Here is a 19,292-nt window from a genome sequence, read left to right as displayed (position 1 = left end):
TCTTTATATAAATATACAGTCCTCAATAAACACTATATTTCAGCTGTTTTTAAATAGCAGTGAAGAGCTTGCCATAAGCTTATTTCAGACAATGGCTTATATTTTTGTGATTACTGCCTGTCTCTCAAATCCTGCACAGTGCGTTGAACATAAAAGGCACTCTACAAAGAACTGGTGAATGAATTAGAGCACCCAGGATGAAACTGCAGTTCTGGCCTCATTAACCAAATGAGTTGTCAACCTATACAATTACGCACTATAAAAACAACCACATGACACCTTTTCCAGAAATGCATCTCTCATCTAGAATCACAGAAGCTCATCCCCAGGATAACAACTCATCATCACATCTGTAACAGAACCACAGACTCTGAGTTTGATTCAGCAAACAAGATGATCTCACAAATTTACTCACAAGAGGTAAGAAGGCAAGAGGTCATATCTATTGAGACCATAAAGTGGCAAATATTTCACTATATTCATTAATATCAAAAACTCCATAGCCAGAAAACTCACTGTTTAAAAATCCAGCTGATACTTAAAGCATAAATTTATTAGCGTCTTTAAAAATAAGAAAAAAAGAAAGGGAAAGACAATGTAGTAAACAGAAAAGATGTGAGCTTATAACATAGGCATAACTAGAGAAAAACAATTCAACACAATACAAACAACTACCACAAAGCTCTCATATCTTACATGTGAACAAAAAACTGGTTATACAACTGGCAAGTAAAATATATACAAAATACATTGAGAATAAATGGCAGCCATTAAAGAAATAATATAAAAGGAAATACCATGAGATGTCTGGTAAATCTGAGGTCCAAGAAAGAATAAATGTCTTCACAAAACCTGCTATCCAGAACAGACCTAGAAACCAAGTGAACACAGGAGTATTGAGCTGTTTATAAATGGCATAAAATTATAGGTATTGATACTTCTGTCTAACGTGGAACCTAAAGTCAAAGGGACTCAAATAAAGACAGCAGCTGATTCTTAAAAAAATAAATTTATTCTTCACTCTTTTATACAAATGAATGTAAACACAAGTAAAGGAAACAATGCTAAATACCAAATCAAACTGGAAAGAAACTGGGAAAAAACGATATTAAAAACAAATTTAGGGGAATTCCCTGGTGGTTCAGTGATTAGGACTCCGCACTTTCACTGCTGAGGTGTGGGTTCAATCCCTAGTCAGGGAACTAAGATCCCACAAGCCTCGTGGCACGGCCAAAAAAACACACAAAAAAACAAAAAATACAAAACAAACAAAAAAGAAAACAAACAAAACAACCCCACAGATTTAGCAGAGGCATTGATACCAAAACAAAACCAAACAAAACCCTAGAGTAGGAAAAATGAAATAAAAGGCAAGAAGGAAAAGCAATTAAATTAGAAAACAGTTTATCAGAAGAACTGGAAAACTGAGGCTGCTTTTAAGACCACATTAAGAAGTTCAAAAAACAAAAAAATACCACTGAAAAGATAAATATGATACCCAAAAGGCAAAAAAGATGAAAATATGAGGAAAATTTTTTTTCTAAAATTACAAATAAAGGGCCCAACCCAATTTAACATAATCTCTTTGAGGAAAGGGTCATTTATTATTACCTTTCAATCCTTAATAAACACCTTACAAAGAGCTCAATAAATATTTAATATTAAATCCATGTTTACATTTTGGACATATAACAAGAGAATAAGCAGGTGAATCTGGGGCTGAATTACTAATAGAAATGAAACAAAGAAACTTGAAAGAAGTTGTGAGGTACCACATAACTGAGATTTTCTTATAAATCAGAAATTAAACTGCCCTCATTAATCATTTATAATTTTAATTTTACTTATAGCTGTTGACTAAGGTATAACAAAAAAGGATACTAGTTATCAAAATCTATTACCAAGTTACTACCTATGAAACTTTGGTCAACTCATTTCACTATTCTGGGTTTCAACTATAAATGGAGGCAGGTTAGGCTGATGATCTTACAGTTTAAATTTTACAATCACAAGTACATTAACAGATTAGTCCTGATAATCAAAATGACAGATAAATATCAGATTCTAAAAAGAATAATAGAATGAATTATGTATTTCTCTAACTGGGTTAATGTTAGTATTAGCCAGTGCTCTATAAGCACTTACCTGATACTCAAACGTCCCCAAATAGAGGTTATAATAATAATGATGATAAATACTGCTTACAATGTTTAATCCTCACAATGAGCCTATGGCATAGGTACATTTATTACCCCATTTTACAGATAAGGCAGAGAAGTTAAACTTTTCCAAAGTCCCATAGCTAATAAATAGAAGAATCAAGTTTTGAACCCTAACAGTCTGATTCCAGAACCTACACAGTAGTTTCCCTGAAATTAAAATTTGCCAGATGGTTGGTAAAATAAATAAAATAAAATCCAGAATTTACAGTTAAGGGGGAAAAACTGACAACTGCCTCTCTCAAAAAGAGGACAAATTAAATAACTACATAACTGTTTCACTGAAGAACATATGGACTGCATTCACTCTGGCACACTAAATGAAACAACAGTAACAAAACCTACTTTGCTCCTCCCCGAAACCTAATCTACTTAATAAACCTACATGCATTCCACAGCAATGCATTAAAACACTACAAAGTAAGTAAAGATGCATGGGCTCAAAGTCTAAAATTTGCATTTAAAATATTTCAGGGACAGTGCAAAGCACATACTCAAAGGATAAAAATATTTAAATTCCCTATCATTTTTCAGGAACAAACAGATGCCTTGCTAGTGAATTGAAAGCAACCCAAAAGTTAAGGGAACCAGGCTCCAAATTTGAGATTACTAATATATACATAAGTATACTCAATTCCTTATATAGAACTATTTGTTAAGCAAAGACCACCTATCTAACCAGTTGACTTTTTTTTTTTTTTTTTTTTTTGTGGTACGCGAGCCTCTCACTGTTGTGGCCTCTCCCGCTGGGGAGCAGAGGCTCCAGACGCGCAGGCTCAGCGGCCAGGGCTCACGGGCCCAGCCGCTCCGGATCTTCCCGGACCGGGGCAAGAACCCGTGTCCCCTGCATCGGCAGGCGGACTCTCAACCACTGCGCCACCAGGGAAGCCCTAACCAGTTGAATTTTAACTTGAGTATCCCTTTGATAACCATTTCATTCCTAGAGATAAAGAATTTCACCAATTCAACTTACACTATAATCTTTTTTTTTTTTTTCTTTTTTTCGGTACTTGGGCCTCTCACTGTTGTGGCCTCTCCCATTGTGGAGCACGGGCTCCGGACGCGCAGGCTCAGCGGCCATGGTTCACGGGCCCAGCTGCTCCGCGGCATGTGGGATCTTCCCAGACCGGGGCACGAACCTGTGTCCCCTGCATCGGCAGGCGGACTCTCAACCACTGTGCCACCAGGGAAGCCCACTATAATCTTTTATAGCAAATAAACTCTCTATTTAAAAAAATCTTTCTTCTGGTAGTCAAGATTAATGTTGATGGACCTACATGAAAAATGGAAACCTATATATGAAATTCAATGTTCAAAACACACAGTTTCTGGCTCTACACGAGAGTTCCACAGTTTCACCATATCATATTTTAGTACAATTCCAACCACTAGTACTAAATTCAATATCAAAATAGCAATGCTTCAGTTTTAACACTCTGCCACCTATTAATAACGGTTACTTATTCTCTTGAAGCCTTAGTTCCTCATCTGTAAATAGGAATAATCATAAAACATATTTCTGAATTGTTTCAAGGAATCTGTGTGCCACTCAGTTAAGTATTAGCTATGATAACCAGATAACATTTCTGGGAATTAAATATTTAGGAAAAGTCCTTAAAAAGATGAGTATTGGACCATATGGTATCACTTGTGACATCACTGGAATCTAAAACATGATACAAATGAACTTATTTACAAAACAGAAACAGACTCACAGACATAAAAAACAAATTTATGGTTACCAAAGGGAAAGGGGGCTGGGGAGGAATAAATTAGGAGTTTGGGATTAGCAGACACCAACTACTATATATAAAATAGATAAACAACAAGATCCTACTGTATAGCACAGGGAACTATATTGAATATTCTGTAATAAACTGTAACAGAAAAGAAAAAAAAGGTATTGGAGAACAATTATCAGCTATTATACTTGTAAAAGTCAAGTAAACTATTAAGAATTTCTGATCTATTCTAGAATCCATTCTTGTCAGTAAAGGAGAAAGGATGCTTCTGTGTTGGACTGCAAATCAGAGAATGTGACAGAAGTAGCTTCACTTAAAAAGGCAACAGCCAGGGACTTCCCTGGCAGTCCATCCACTAAGACTCCACGCTTCCACTGCAGGGGGCCCGGCTTTGATCCCAGGTGGGGGAACTAAGATTCCGCATGCTGTGTGGTATGGCCAAAAAAAGAAGAAGGGGAAAAAAAAAAAAAGGCCAACAGCCAAACCTCTTTATTATAAACTCTAAACATACTGTTTCGATTATTTTCTTAAAATAAAAACAAAGTAATGGTTAAAATAACTAGGGCATCAGGCCCTTGAAATCCTTTTTACAGAATTTTTGTCAAAACAAGATTGGCTCTAGTAAGAGTAAATTCTTTAAAGAATAAGCCAATGCCAACCCTCATGATATTACCCAACAAGCACTAAACCACCCCTATACAGTTAAGAATGAAGCATTTTCCCAAATCAGCCAGTATTTGGCATTACTTCACACTGGCTTACCTTGCAACCCAGTTTACCTTATCTTCAGCTCACTAGAGATTTGATATTGTAATCAAAATAAAGTATCAAGAAGTACAACCTTAAAAAAAAAATGAATACAAAGAGTGAGGCTTAGTGTAAATTTTGGTTGATAATGATGTGCCAATGTTGATTCATAGAATTTAACAAATGTACCATAATGATGGGAAATGTTGATGGTGAATATGATATTCTGAACTGTTTGGCATCAAATAATGGGGTACCACTCTAACAGGGTTTGGGGAAGCTATGCTGAACACCAATTCTTCAACCTGTCAAAGTACTGGTACACTCCTCCATTACCACCCCAAAACAACCTTGAATTAAAATAATTAATTTCAATACTAACCAGTTTTTTAATGTACCACGTCATTATTTTAAAACAGTATTCATCATTCCCTAAAGTGTTGGAGGTCACTAACCTCTGGTGTAAAATCTAATAAAATGCAGCCTTTGAAGCAATTCAGTGATTGGTAACTGGTTAGTCTCCGGGTGCAAATGTACAATTTCTGTTTCCTACACACACAAACTATTTTTAGAATGAGTTCAGTCTTTGTTCATACCCGACTATGTAAGTAACAAAAGTGATTTCATTCTAAACAGTTACCTATTCCCACTTTCTACTTGCCATGTGGCCCACGACTATATGTCGTAGAATGTACTGCTTGATACACAAACACAGAAGAAAAAGAATCTTCAAATTTAAGAATTTCACCTTCCCAATTCCTTAAAATCTTACTTTTATGTACAAAAGTAATGAGTACTGTAAAGCATAACACCACATAACTTCAGTGGGTTCTAAACCTTCCTTTAGTTAAAAAAAACAAACAAAATTGCTGTCTACATGAGCAATTTTTAAACTGTGCTCCCAACAGTCCTAACAGAGTTGGGAACTGAGATAATAAAAGAAAACAGAGTCAGGGAAGTTAACAAAAGAAAATGAGAGACAATATGTTCTGTAGATTTAAAAGGAAAAGTCTGAAGCTGCATGTTCTATGGGGTAGCTACTAAGTGAGAAAATAACATTAAGTGGAACACTACTTAGCATTATAAAGGAATGAACTACAGATACATGCAACACCTTGGATGAATCTCAAGGAAACTGTACTGAGTGAAACAAAGCCAATCTCAAAAATGTCACACATACTGTATAATTTCATTTATCTAACATTCTTGAATGACAAATTATAGAAACAGAGAATAGTGTGGTAGTAAGAGTGCAACACCAGGGATCCTTGTGGTGATGGAACTGTTCTGTATCTTAACTGTGGTGGTGGAGATACGAACCTACATATGATAAAAATGAAAAGAACTATATACACACAACACACACACAAGTAAACCTGGGGAAATCTGAACATAATGGGTGAACTGAATCAATGTCAATATTGTGGTCATATTGTGCTACAGTTTTGCAAGATGTTACCACTGAGGGAAACCAGGGAAAGGATACAGAATTTCTATTTATTTCTTACAATTGCCTCAAAATTAAAACTTTTAAAAGTGACATTAAAATTGTGGCCTTCAAACTTTGACTACTGATAGAAACTTTCCTACAAATAAAATCTTACACAAAAATCTAATCATCTATTTTTATTCTAGGATTTAAAAAACGTTTTAATCTCCTATGCTTTTCCCAGTGATTGCTAGTGTCAACTTTAAATGTTGTGTTAAGGAGGCTACAGCCAGATACAAACGGGAGGTGGCCCCAGTGATTAATGATATTTGCTAATGGGCACAGTAGGCCCATTATTTGCTTTTTTACTTCATTATTTGCTATGTCTGCAGTTAAAGAAGGTGGCAAGGGAATGTCCCTGCCTGAACATCCTCCCACCTACCAGTTAAGTTCCATTAAAAACCTAAGAATTCCTGGAGAATAGTTTGAAAATCATTGGCTAAAAGAAAATACTTACTGACTCAACATGTGACATAAAAACCTTATCGCACTGGTGAATTCTCTTGTCCAAAAGCAAAAAACAAAAACAAACAAACAAAAACACAGTCTTCCAAAAAGTAGTGTTAAAACATTGTAGTTAAAAATCAAACAAAATCAACAATAAAAATCCTGCATTTATCTTTTAGTCACTCAACCTATACAATCAAGCTGGTTCATCCTTGCCTTTTTAGCCTTCAAATAAGTATGTCACCAGGAAAGGGCATACTTTTTGACTGAAACAAACTTGGCAATAATTTTATTCTCTCATTCTTGATTCTAATCTCAAGCAAAATAATGTCCTCACTCTTCAGGATGAACTAAGTATTCCTTCTATCACTATTTTAATCATTTCTTTTAGTCTGAACCTTGAATCCTCTCATTTCCCTATAGAAAAACAATGTGCATCAAATCTAATTAATTAATAGGATTTAAACAAATCTTTCTGATCCTACTGTCTACATTTTCTTACCTCAGACCTAGGCTACCAGAATAAGTTTCTAAGTAGTCTCTTGCCCTATTCTGACTTGACCTTTAAACCAGTGGTTCTCAAACATAGATCCACAAAATGCCACTTTTAATATACCTGGGGTTAGGGGCTGAAAATAACAGATTCATAGGCCTCACCCTAGAGATTCTGATTAAGTACGTCTGGGATGTGGCCTGGATGTCTTAAAAAAAAAAAAAGAAGAAGAAAGACATTTGCTCCAGTGCTCTATTTTAGAACACTTGCTGAAACACTGAATATACTTCAAAGCCCACTAGTTTCCTAATTTTGCCCTCTTCAAAAAAGCATAATAGCAGGCTTCCCTGGTGGCACAGTGGTTGAGAGTCCGCCTGACAAAGCAGGGGACACGGGTTCGTGGCCCGGTCCGGGAAGATCCCACATGCCGCTGAGTGGCTGGGCCTGTGAGCCATGGCCGCTGAGCCTGCGCGTCTGGAGCCTGTGCTCTGCAATGGGAGAGGCCACAACAGTGAGAGGCCCGCGTACTGCAAAAAAAAAAAAAAAAAAAAAAAAAAAAAAAAAAGCATAATAGCTCACAGTAATAACAGATTCCTAATCTTGGCATTATCAGGTTACCCTGTTCCATACTAATATCCCAATATATAAATCCACTGATTATGTCAGTCTTTTTGTGATTGTTGGCATATCCTTGTTCATTCTCCTTCAAGTTTTCAAAAGTCATTTTCCTCTTTTTATATCCATCCCACTCTATAAATAAAAATCTTATTAAACCTTCGAGGATTGTTCAAGTACCAGCACTTCCTTGAAGCCTCAACTTCCCAACTTTGACATCTCTGCCACAAAACTAGCTTTGAGATCTCCAGCAGATCAACCTCCTGAGCACTGTTTCCTTATCTGCAAACAGAAATTTGACTACATTAACTCAAAAGACTGTTACAGCTATAAGGCCTCTTATACACTAATCTCTTCCCTTCTTAACTTCCCAAAGAATATATTAGTTACATTTTTTTAACCACTGGTTTATATTTTGACACACTTTTTGGAAACAAATGTTAGATATACAGCTTCCACAAATAGATCATCTACTTCACTCTATAGCAAGAACTGAAATATTTATATATTAGCTCTCAAAGCTTGGAACATAGTGGCTAAGATACCACCTAAGTTATTCTTGCTTAAATCACACTTTCTTTAACACATTTAATCCTCTCCTCTCCTTTTAGATGAACGTGAACATACCTTAAAAACAAAACAAAAAAATCTGCCATTAAAGAATGTTAGTGACTGATTTCCTTTTGGAACCTTTTTTTAATTGCTTCCTTCTCCCTTATTACTCTAAAATCTGGTTGTCCTTTAAGGCTCAATCCTCCCCATTATTAGTCTTCACGAATCTTGGATATAACCATTAATTTCTGATTTCCTATTCCTAGCCATCTACAAGATATATATCTATTCAAATACCTGCCATCACTACAAAAATCAAACTGAATCTTTTTCACACATCTTCTTCCATTCCATTTATTAGTACCCTTTTCTCCCAGTGCTCTTCTTAATCGTTCTTTTCTCTAGTCTATTACATTTGCTCACCCAGTCTTCTGTGCCTCCCCAGTGTTTCAGATTCACTCTTCCTCAATTTCTGTGGCCCCCACCACGATCTTCATCATCTGAATAATTTCCAACAATCAACAACTCTTCCAGCTTATCACTATCAAGTTCTGAGTACTTTGTCTCCAAACAATGGAAGAAATCTTGAGTGTTAAGCATTTCTCCCCCCAGACTATGGCAACTATTCTTTCAAAATATAATGAATTCAAATTCATTCATTTAACATACTTATTGCGCATATACTATTCCCTAGATACTGTTCTAAGTGCTGGGGAATGAGCAGTGAACAAAATTAAGCTGCCCTTCCTTCTAGAGTAATGAAAACAAAACCAAAAATAAACAAATGGGACCTAATGAAACTTAAAAGCTTTTGCACAGCAAAGGAAACCATAAACAAGGCAAAAAGACAACCCTCAGGATGGGAGAAAATTAAGTTGCCCTTAAGACACCTCAAATGAGCTATGACAATCTAATATAATCAAGGGTATCTTAGAATAGTTTTCTTAAGTAACTGCCTTGGATTAGAACTTTGTGTATTCTCATTACCTTGCCAAGAACTAGTCCTTTTTAAGGATCAGTGGAAAGCTATGATGATTTTCAAATGACTTGAATTAAAATTCTTGATCAGTCACTCTTTAGCTATGTGACCCTCAGTCTCTCTAGGCTTCTCAAGAAAAATGGGTAAAAGATCTACCTGCAGAGTTGCTGTGCAGAGAAAATAAGATATGTAAATACACTGCAGATACTCATTTATGGATGTCAGTGTTGTGCCTCTTAGAATTAAAGCTATGAAGTTTATATTTTCCAATCCAAAGATAGTTTAATCAATTCCAGTCAAAATATCGTTGGCTACCAAGGACATACAAATGGTGAAAGAACACGTGAAAGAACAAATGGTTAAAGAATATATCTGTTTAAAATATTTACTTTTGGGCTTCCCTGGTGGCGCAGTGGTTAAGAATCCACCTGCCAATGAAGGGGACATGGGTTCAAGCCCTGGTCTGGGAAGATCCCACGTGCTGCAGAGTAACTAAGCCAATGTGCCACAACTACTGAGCCTGCGTTCTAGAGCCCGCGAGCCACAACTACTGAAGCCCGTGCTCCACAACAAGCGAAGTCACTGCAATGGGAAGCCCACGCACCGCAACAAAGAGTAGCCCCCACTCGGCGCAACTGGAGAAAGTCCATGTGCAGCAACAAAGACACAACACAGCCAAAAAATAAATAAATAATAAATAAATAAATACATTTAAAAATTTACTATCAAATCTTAAGTCTAAAATAAGAGTACTTTAATTTCTAAGTATCTAACAACCTACAAAGTCAGCAAGAGACCAAAATGAATAAAAAAAGGAAAAATACTTTCCATGTTTAAACCGTTTACTTTTATGGAATTTTTCCCAGTCCTTTGATCCCAGGGCTTACAGTATTCAAAGATCAGCTTCCCCCTCTTCATATGTTAATATGAAAACAAAAACCAAAACCTAGAAATGGAGGACTGGTGTATTACTACTAGAGAGTTGAAACTTAGAGAAAAAGTCTATGCATCTTACTCAAAAATGAATTATGGCACTAACAGATCTAAGTCTCTATTAGAAAAGCTTTTAGAGGCATATAATCACTGAGAAATTTTACAATAAAGAAAAAAATAAAATGTCAAGAATGAAGTTGGTAGATACAACGAGTTCTATAGTGGCCAGTATATTTGCTATAAGACAGGCTGCACCCACTTTCACTTTCAAACTTCATTGTAAAGACCTTTATGTGAAGAGATTAAATGAAAAATAATCCACATGTACTGAGCTGACCAGCCACTCTTATAAAAGTCATTTGAACATGAAGAAGGAAGTTGCTGTGTGAAATCACTCTTATAAAAGTCATTTGAACATGAAGAAGGAAGTTGCTGTGTGAAATCAGGGACCGAATTAGAAATACTTCTGCCCAAATCCATAATGAACAACTTACTTCAATCTATAAGAAGCATAAAACTGAAACTTCTTCTAAGTGATAGTTTAGGCTATACCAGCAGAATGTCTTCCGAAATCTCCACCATGACTCTAGATTAAATTTAAATGATAAATATCACAGCTTCTCAGATACTCTCAAAGTAAATACACAACAAAAGAACTTTCGTGTTTTGGCACAACCACACCACATCCATAAAATCTGCAAGTTTTAACACGAAATTAAAAAATCATGCAGTTACTACATTAATGTATAACTAAAAAGTTACTACTAACATAGAGCAACTAGGTTACAACATACCAAACAATTACAGGCTGAAATTTGAAAATGAAACAAACTGATCCCAGGTATATTGGACAACACAATCATCAGCTATTTCCCTTAGGAAATATGTGCAAGATCAGCAAGCCAAAATCAGTAGCTACCATGATGCTTCCACACAGAGGGCATTCAACTATCTGCCACTAAATGAATCTAATATATAATACTATCAGAGTTAGAAAGGTCCTAAAGAAGAGTACAATTTAAATCTCACAAGATAACAAAGGCTATTGGATCTTAACATATCAATGTATCTGTTAAATTCTAGAGACAAATGAAATCTGTCATTTCATCTAGGTAGGGTCATATAAACCCCATTGGACAAACCTGAGTCTAATTTTGAAAGAACATTTTTAAATCTACAAGATACTAAATGAAAAAAGAAAGTTACAGAATGCAGTTAAGATCCATCCTGTTTTGGATTAAACATTGAAATCAGGATTTATATACAAAAAATAGGGACTAGAAGTTTGAGTTCATCAAAGTCAGTCATTTAACATGGAGAATCACGAAAAAATTATATATAAATATATATTATTATAAAGACTGTATTTTTAATTTATAATATCATTCATCAATATTTTGGTGTCAAGCCGAAATATTTTTTGAATATGGCTCCCCTAATTCGTATTCTGGGTTCTCGTTCTTGTAGAAACCATATCTATAATGTATTACCTATGGTTTTTGGTTTTAGATTATTCCAAGGTAAGAAATCACCTAGACACTTGTGCAGCCGTGTGAATGTAGACTTCCTTCTAGATTTTTTCTTATTTTTCCCCATAATCTTTTTTTTTTTTTTTGCGGTACGCGGGCCTCTCACTGTTGTGGCCTCTCCCGTTGCGGAGCACAGGCTCCGGACGCGCAGGCTCAGCGGCCATGGCTCACGGGCCCAGCCGCTTCGCGACATGTGGGATCTTCCCGGACCGGGGCACGAACCGGTGTCCCCTGCATTGGCAGGCGGACTCTCGACCACTGCGCCACCAGGGAAGCCCCCCCATAATCTTTTAGTTGCGTTACCAATACCTAACTTGACAATTTTCTTCAGCAATTAATTTGCCTTTATCAAGTTTTCCAAAGCATTTAACTTAGTTTTCATTTAAACAACTCTCTCTTCACATTCACTTATCTCTGTTTTATGTAATACCTAACTAATATAAACATGAGACAAGTACAATGGGATTAGCCAATTTGGGAACAAACATGACTATTGTGAACATTCAACTCAACTAGTGGCAGCAGCACAGAGTAGTTTATTTACATCATTCAACATGTAATGGGCATCCGTAGTTTTTACAGAAGGAATATTAATCCTGAAGTTTGGTTAAATGAAGGTTAAAGAAACTTCTACAGCATCTACATAAAACACCAAAAGAAAAATACAGAAATTAGAAACAGTCATCACCTCAGCATAAGAGAGAAGCTAGGGATGGGAGTCAGAGACTCACTTTTTTCCTGAAACAACTATAGCAGCAACAACTTATAGAGCTTACCAAGATTTTATACGTATTAACTCATAGAATTTCAAAACAACTCTATATCAACTATATTCCAATTAATAAAAAAGACTCTATAAGATAGGCTCTATTATTATGTTCATTTTGCAGATCAAGAACCTAAGGCACAGGTAAGTAACTTGCCCAAGGTCACATAGGAGTACAACTTAGTTTGAATGCAGTCAAATTAAAGCAGCGTGGTTCGAGAGTTTCTACTCTTCACCCCTCTGCAATACTGCCTCTAAAGAAGTACTGAGTTCTTTTAATAAGCATATATTAATTACCTTCATAATCTTAACAATTTTAAGGAGTAAATAAGCATGTCCTAATATATCACTCCCCAAGGGTAATTTTTCAGTGGCTCTTCCATAAAAGCCACTCTTTTATCCTGGCATTCAAGACTCACCACAACTTGATCCCAATTGGTACTGCTATAATTCCAATCCAAGACTCTTCTAGAAACCAAGAGATCATCTTGAATTGGGATACAGAAAAGCACAAAATATAGAGTCTGACACATGACACTGCACAAAGACCAGTATTTCCTCATTTAGAGAATCCAGAAGCCTGGCTTCTCAAGAGAAGAGTCAGCATGGTTTCAGCATGGAAAAGTATAAAGCACCAAGCATCAGGATCTAAATTTTAATTCTTGATCAACCATAATCTAATATGATCTTGGGAAAATTATTTAACCTCCCTGGGGCTGAGTCTACCTGTAATATAAAAGAGCTAAAATAGTGTAAAAATCAGCTGAGACTAGTACTCAAATGCAAATTCAAGGCCCCTCCAGATGTGATTATGTAGGTCTGGAATGGGGCCCAAGAATGTTCATTTTAATAAGCACTCCATGTAAATGATACACGTGGTCCCTGGGCCACAATAAGAATATTTAAACAAAAGATCTCACAAGTCAATTATAACTCTAGTTTCTTAACTTTAGTCAATAGGGTGCTACTTTACATGTCCAGATTGGGGGTCTGGGCCTAAAAGAAAATCCTCTCATTCATCATGGGACTTGTTTTTGCACCTTTCCCTCTATACTTTTTTAAAACAACGGGCTAAGATTTGGTAATGCTACAAATTGAACTTTCCTTCTCTTAAGATACAGTTGGATACAGTTGATTCAAATGAGTTTTAAGTCAACAAAGCACCTGTAGAATGCTACAAATCCACTGTATCATCTTGTTAATCCTCACTATTCTCAAATATGATCATCTTAATTTTTCTCAGAAGGGAATTTAAGTTTTACAGAATAAAATCTCCACTCTCTAAGTATTCACAACACTTTTCTTCTACCAGTCCCTCTGAAAATTTCCCAAGAAATTAAATTAATAATTTTCATTCAATATGTTACCCAGGACCTGAATCAGTATAACATTCAAATTATCATCCAAATTCACTACCAATATTTTGCTATCAATGAAAGGAAATATGCCAAATTGATAAAAGTGTCATCACAATGTAATTAAAGTCTGAATATGTGTTTTGTTTCTTGTCCCTTTCTTGTTCTTCTGAACTTCTTTACAATGAGTATGTATTTCTTTCATTACAAGGTTCCAAAAATCATACACTGCTTTGACCTAAGGGTTATAGATGTTTGATGCTCTGCTGTATTACCAGCTTACCAACCCCTTTTTAAAAAGCATTGACTTGTGTATATGGGAAAAAAGAACCTGTCTCAATGATTTCAGGAAAAAATATTTTAACTTTAAAAAAATTACTTAAAGAATTTTTTTAATGGAAGAAGGGAAATAGCACCACAATTAAAATATGTATTTTTAGCCTTGTGTTAGAAATCAAACTGCTAGCATTAGTAACAAATCATAAACCTAAACAACTGTTAAAGGCTCATTTAGCAATAATTCTAAAAACTGAATGAGGAATTGGAACTACATCATTTAAAAATTTTTTTAACAATCTAAGTACTTAATTTCTGTGTTCTGAATTTCAAATTAGGCTAGATTCAAGAAACTATTTTAAATCCCATTTGTGTGGAAAACCGTGCAGGAATACTATTGATACTATCTAAATTATCTACACTTTTCTTCCTTAAAATTCATTTATTTGTTGTGATTACAAAAGCAACCTATATGCGTTACAGAAAAACCAAAATGGAAAAAGAAACTCCCACAATACCAATTACCCAGAAACAAACCGCTGCTAAAAACCTTGGTAAATGTGCAGTTACCATAGTAAAAACTTATTCAGGTAAGAATCATCAATAGACACTAAATCTAAGAGAGGAAAGTCTCATGAGGAACAGGATATTTACACAATTTCAAAATATCTCCCCACAAATTACTTAATAATGGCAAAATGAGAAACAGTAACTATACAATGGAGAAACTCCTCAATACCTTTACCAAGCAATCAAAACGAACATACTGGTAGTGGGCAAACATCAAGTGCCTCCAGATGAGAGAAAAACACATATTACTTATCTAGTGTTCCAGCCCAAAGTGTAAAATCTGAATTTAATTATGAAGAAAACTTAGATAAACCCAAATTGAGAGGAACTGAATAAATATCTAGCCTACCAATGTTATGACAAAAGACTGAGGAACTCTCTTTCAGACTACAGGAAACTAAAGAGACCTAAGAACTAAATGCAATCTACGATCCTGGATTAGCTACTGTACCAGAAAAATATACTAATAAAGGGCATAATTGGGACAACCGATGAAAATGGAATATGGACAATAATCTAGAGAAAAGTATTACACGCATGCTATATTTCCTGAATTTAACCACTCTGGTTACCTAAGAAAAGATGCTTGTTCTTAGGAAATGCATACTTAAGTATTAAGGGCTCTAAGAGGGCATGATGTATGCAATATACTCTCAAATGGTTCAGAATTTTTTTTTTATACATACAGAGAGAACAGTATGTAGTGACAAAATGTTAAAAATCAGGGGATCTGGGTGAAGGATATAAGGCAAGTTTATACCATTCATGAAACTTGTCTGGAAGTTTGAAATTATTACAAAATAAAAAATTAACACCTAAAAAAAACCTGTTTTTTTGGAAACACTGGTCAACATTCATATATATTTTTATATATATATATATACCATATTTGCATTTTTAAGATAAAAAATAGGATCATCATTTGATATTAATTATTTAGTTTTAGAGGCCCTCCAAGGTATATCTGAGTATCTGTGGGACAAAAGCTATTATTTTCAGATGAATTAGAGGTGTTTTTCTTTTGCTCTCCATACAAGGAAACTACTCCCCCCCCACACACACACACACTCATACCTTAAATACTCACCCCACTACCATCTCCTTAACCAGTCACAGCTAATTAGAGGGATCAAGATGGAGAATACTGGTTCTCTGACACCTTGCCAATTCCTGTAAGGCCCAACTGTACTTTTTCAAATAAGTTCTGTGAGATTTCCCTACAGCCTTATAACAAATCTTTTACTTTAGCTACTTGGAGCTGATTTCTGTTCCTTGCATCCAAACAAATCCTAAAACAGTAGGCTTTTGAGAAATAGAAACAAATGGTGCAAGGGAAACAGCAGCTACTCAAATTAGTCTTTTGTCTGTGCCTCAAAAATAGTGTTTAGGTAGGGGTTTAATGCTAAAATGTAATAAAGCTGTGTCAAATTCAACCAATTATGCAGCTTCATTTAAAGAGAAAAGCAAATAATTCCAAAAGGAACAATCTTACTTTCTCAAGAATTATTACTATGTATCAGACCAACCGCAGACCCTACTGCCCGGCCATCAATTTATGGCTACCAAAGTATCTTCCCATCCTGAGACTCCCCTGGTGGGGCGGGGTTAAGAATTCGCCTGCCAAAGCAGGGTACACAGGTTCCATCCCTGGTCCAGGAAGATCCCACATGCTGCGTAGCAACTAAGCCCATTTGCCCCAACTACTGAGCCTGTGCTCTAGAACCCACGAGCCACAACTACTGAGCCCACGTACACCTACAGCCCGTGCTCCACAACAAGAGAAGCCACCACAATGAGAAGTGCACACACAGCAATGGAGAGTAGAGAAAGCCCACACATAACAAAGAAGACCCAACGCACCAAAAACAAGTAAATGAATTAATTTTTTAAAAATGTTTAATCATCTTTTGCCACATGATTAAAGATGAAATGGGTTTTCAAATTCCTGAAACTTGTCTTTCTTTAAATGACACACAAAATAAGAGGAATGCAAGAGGTCTCTCTGTAAAATCAAAAATAGAACCTATGACCTCATTATTAGTCTGTGATATAAGAAAAAGTATTAGAAGGGCTTATCTTTCTCACAGATAGTCTCCTGATATGTGAACTTTTGAAAAAACAAACCTGTGTTTTCCGGACAGTATCTTAAGTGATAATGGTTAATTTCCACCACATTCCTCACTTTTTGCCAAAAACCATTTTGACACTAGGCTTTACCTAATTCTTACACCAAACGGTGAGAAAAATGGAAAACATATAGCTCTAAAGTTTAAACTTATTTAGTTTAAATTAATTTATCATGGAAAATTTTGTTAAAGTCTTTAAATAAAAATGTTTTAAGTACTTTTTGAAAATAAAACTCAAAAAAGATTTTAAAAAGTTTTTAATTTTCTGGTCTCAGATAAAATGTTAGATAACATAATTATGTGAACTTGAAATTATCTTATAAATACCACAAACCAAAACTAACTCAATCCCACTGTTATATTACTTAGCTTCTGTCACAGGCTCAGACCTTAAATGGTGCACCCGTGTTGGTTATAACACAGGTGTGATTACTCAATATTATCTTTCTCAATAATAAACCTCAGGACCAAGAATGTTTATACGTTTGGATTAACTCTAAACTGCTCGATCATCTAAGAGTTAGTAGAAAATTATCTCTTCTCCAGTTGTATAAAGAAAGCTGTACTTATCATTTTGTATCTCATGTTGACCTGTATATAGGTCCTTCCTTAAACCCAGATTTCACATTTGAGATAGTTTTAAAACGCAAAAATAGGTATTTTAATTTAAAATGATTGACAAGTAATTATTTACTCATTAAATTATAAATTATTTACTCATTAAAAAGCACAATGTCTCTTTTGATGGCATCTTAATGCAACACACCAAAGAAGACATCTGTGACTGACCTGTTGCATGGAAAATGTCCAACGTCCCTAAAAGCTTAAATAGTTTTGATAAATAACCAAATGAGATTTTCAACAAAGGTATAAAATTTACCTAACAATACTAACATGGCTTTCCTACACAATTTAAAATAAAATTTGATTTATGAGCTATCCACAAGAACTGAACTGATATCAAGCAAAAATACATATCAAGTAAAATATAAAACTATCTTCTTGATTCTGATTTAAGTAAAAAGCGTTCTGGTTACCAATGGTTAATAAAAACCTCTCATATTCTTAAAGATACAAGTAAGATCTAATTAACCTAGCCTGAGTCACTACCATTTGATTTTTACTGTGGCACTCATCATAAGTGCTCACAATAACAGAAAACAATTTCTTTTGGTCAACTCCTACCTCTTTACAAAATACTCATCCTTAAATTGCAATGGCAAGACTGTTACCATTAAATACTGTCTACTTCAAAACTTTAGTGCACTAAAAACAATTTTCAACCACAAATATTGCTCTTCCATATTAAATAAATTTTTAGGTAATACAAAAATATTTTTTCGTTCAATATTAAGGAAAAAGGGTGGGATAGGGAGGGTGGGAGGGAGGGAGACGCAAGAGGGAAGAGATATGGGAACATATGTATATGTATAACTGATTCACTTTGTTATAAAGCAGAAACTAACACACCATTGTAAAGCAATTATACCCCAATGAAGATGTTAAAAAAAAATATTAAGGAAAAGAATGAGGCTACTCCCAACAATATTATAAAAGAGGCAGTAAAAAAGAGATAATAAGCCACTCCAATTTTAAACCCAGCCTACAAACTGAATAACATTTACACAGCAATATCTCAAATAGTATCTGTCTTGTTATTTTGCCAGTCAACACAAAAAATAATTTTATCACAAAGTAAAAATAATTCTATATTCAACATTAAAAAGTAAATCTCACAGAATACATGTATTTAACATTTATTCTCACACGTGACAAGGAACAGTCCCTGATCACCCTGAATATCTGAGATGTAAATGTGTTCACTTAACAAAAGCTTTAAATTGAACAAAAAATTGGGCACCTACTATCTGCTAAGAATGAATCCTTTGGAGATAGAAGCTATTTTATATATTATTAAAATATTTTTTAAAAAATAAACATAACGTCTCTTAAGAAGATTCTATACTAATATTCCTTAAGCAGTCTTTTGATAGCTCTTCAAAGTCCTGTTGATTTTATACAATACTTTAAACACACAATGGTAGTATACATTTTAAGTCCCAGTAGTAACTTCCAGAAAAGAAGAGCTGTTAGGATTTATAAAATACATTTTAAAAAATAAAACCATAACCTTCTTTAAGAGTTTGATGCATAAAAATGGGCCATATTATTCTTAGAAATAAGAAACCAATTTAATAAGTTCTAATTTCACTAAGACCACTACAGTATATATTGAGAGGAAGAGTTTCTCCTAACTTATTAATTGGCTTTTTGCCTCACTTCCTCATTTTTAGATTCAAGAAATCCTAGAGCTTACTGCGGTATATATGGTAAAAATTCTCCGGCTGGAAGCAGTGAGGAAAACAGACGAGGCAAAATTGTAGAAGAGTTATCAGAGACCTAAAGACTTGAAGAGAAATGAGAAGTCCTGTAAAAGTTCTAAACTTAAATTGA

General features: G+C 34.9%; 1 protein-coding gene across 3 annotated transcripts in view; it reads right to left on the bottom strand.

Moving 5' to 3' along the window:
• Window positions 1-19,292, bottom strand: part of KMT2E (lysine methyltransferase 2E (inactive)) — a 99,466-nt gene that overhangs the window by 76,556 nt on the left and 3,618 nt on the right. For 2 of the 3 annotated variants that reach the window (XM_030834335.3, XM_030834340.3), the window contains exon 2: window positions 798-870. The exons of the other annotated variant lie outside the window; for it this stretch is intronic. The gene's annotated coding sequence lies outside the window, so the exon portion shown is untranslated. The remainder of the gene's footprint in view (window positions 1-797; window positions 871-19,292) is intronic. 3 annotated transcript variants of the gene reach the window in all.

This window comes from Globicephala melas, chromosome 9, assembly GCF_963455315.2.
Source record: "Globicephala melas chromosome 9, mGloMel1.2, whole genome shotgun sequence".
Lineage (NCBI taxonomy): Eukaryota > Metazoa > Chordata > Mammalia > Artiodactyla > Delphinidae > Globicephala > Globicephala melas.
The sequence above is the reverse complement of the archived record's forward strand: the minus strand, read 5'-3'. Positions and strand labels throughout refer to the sequence as shown.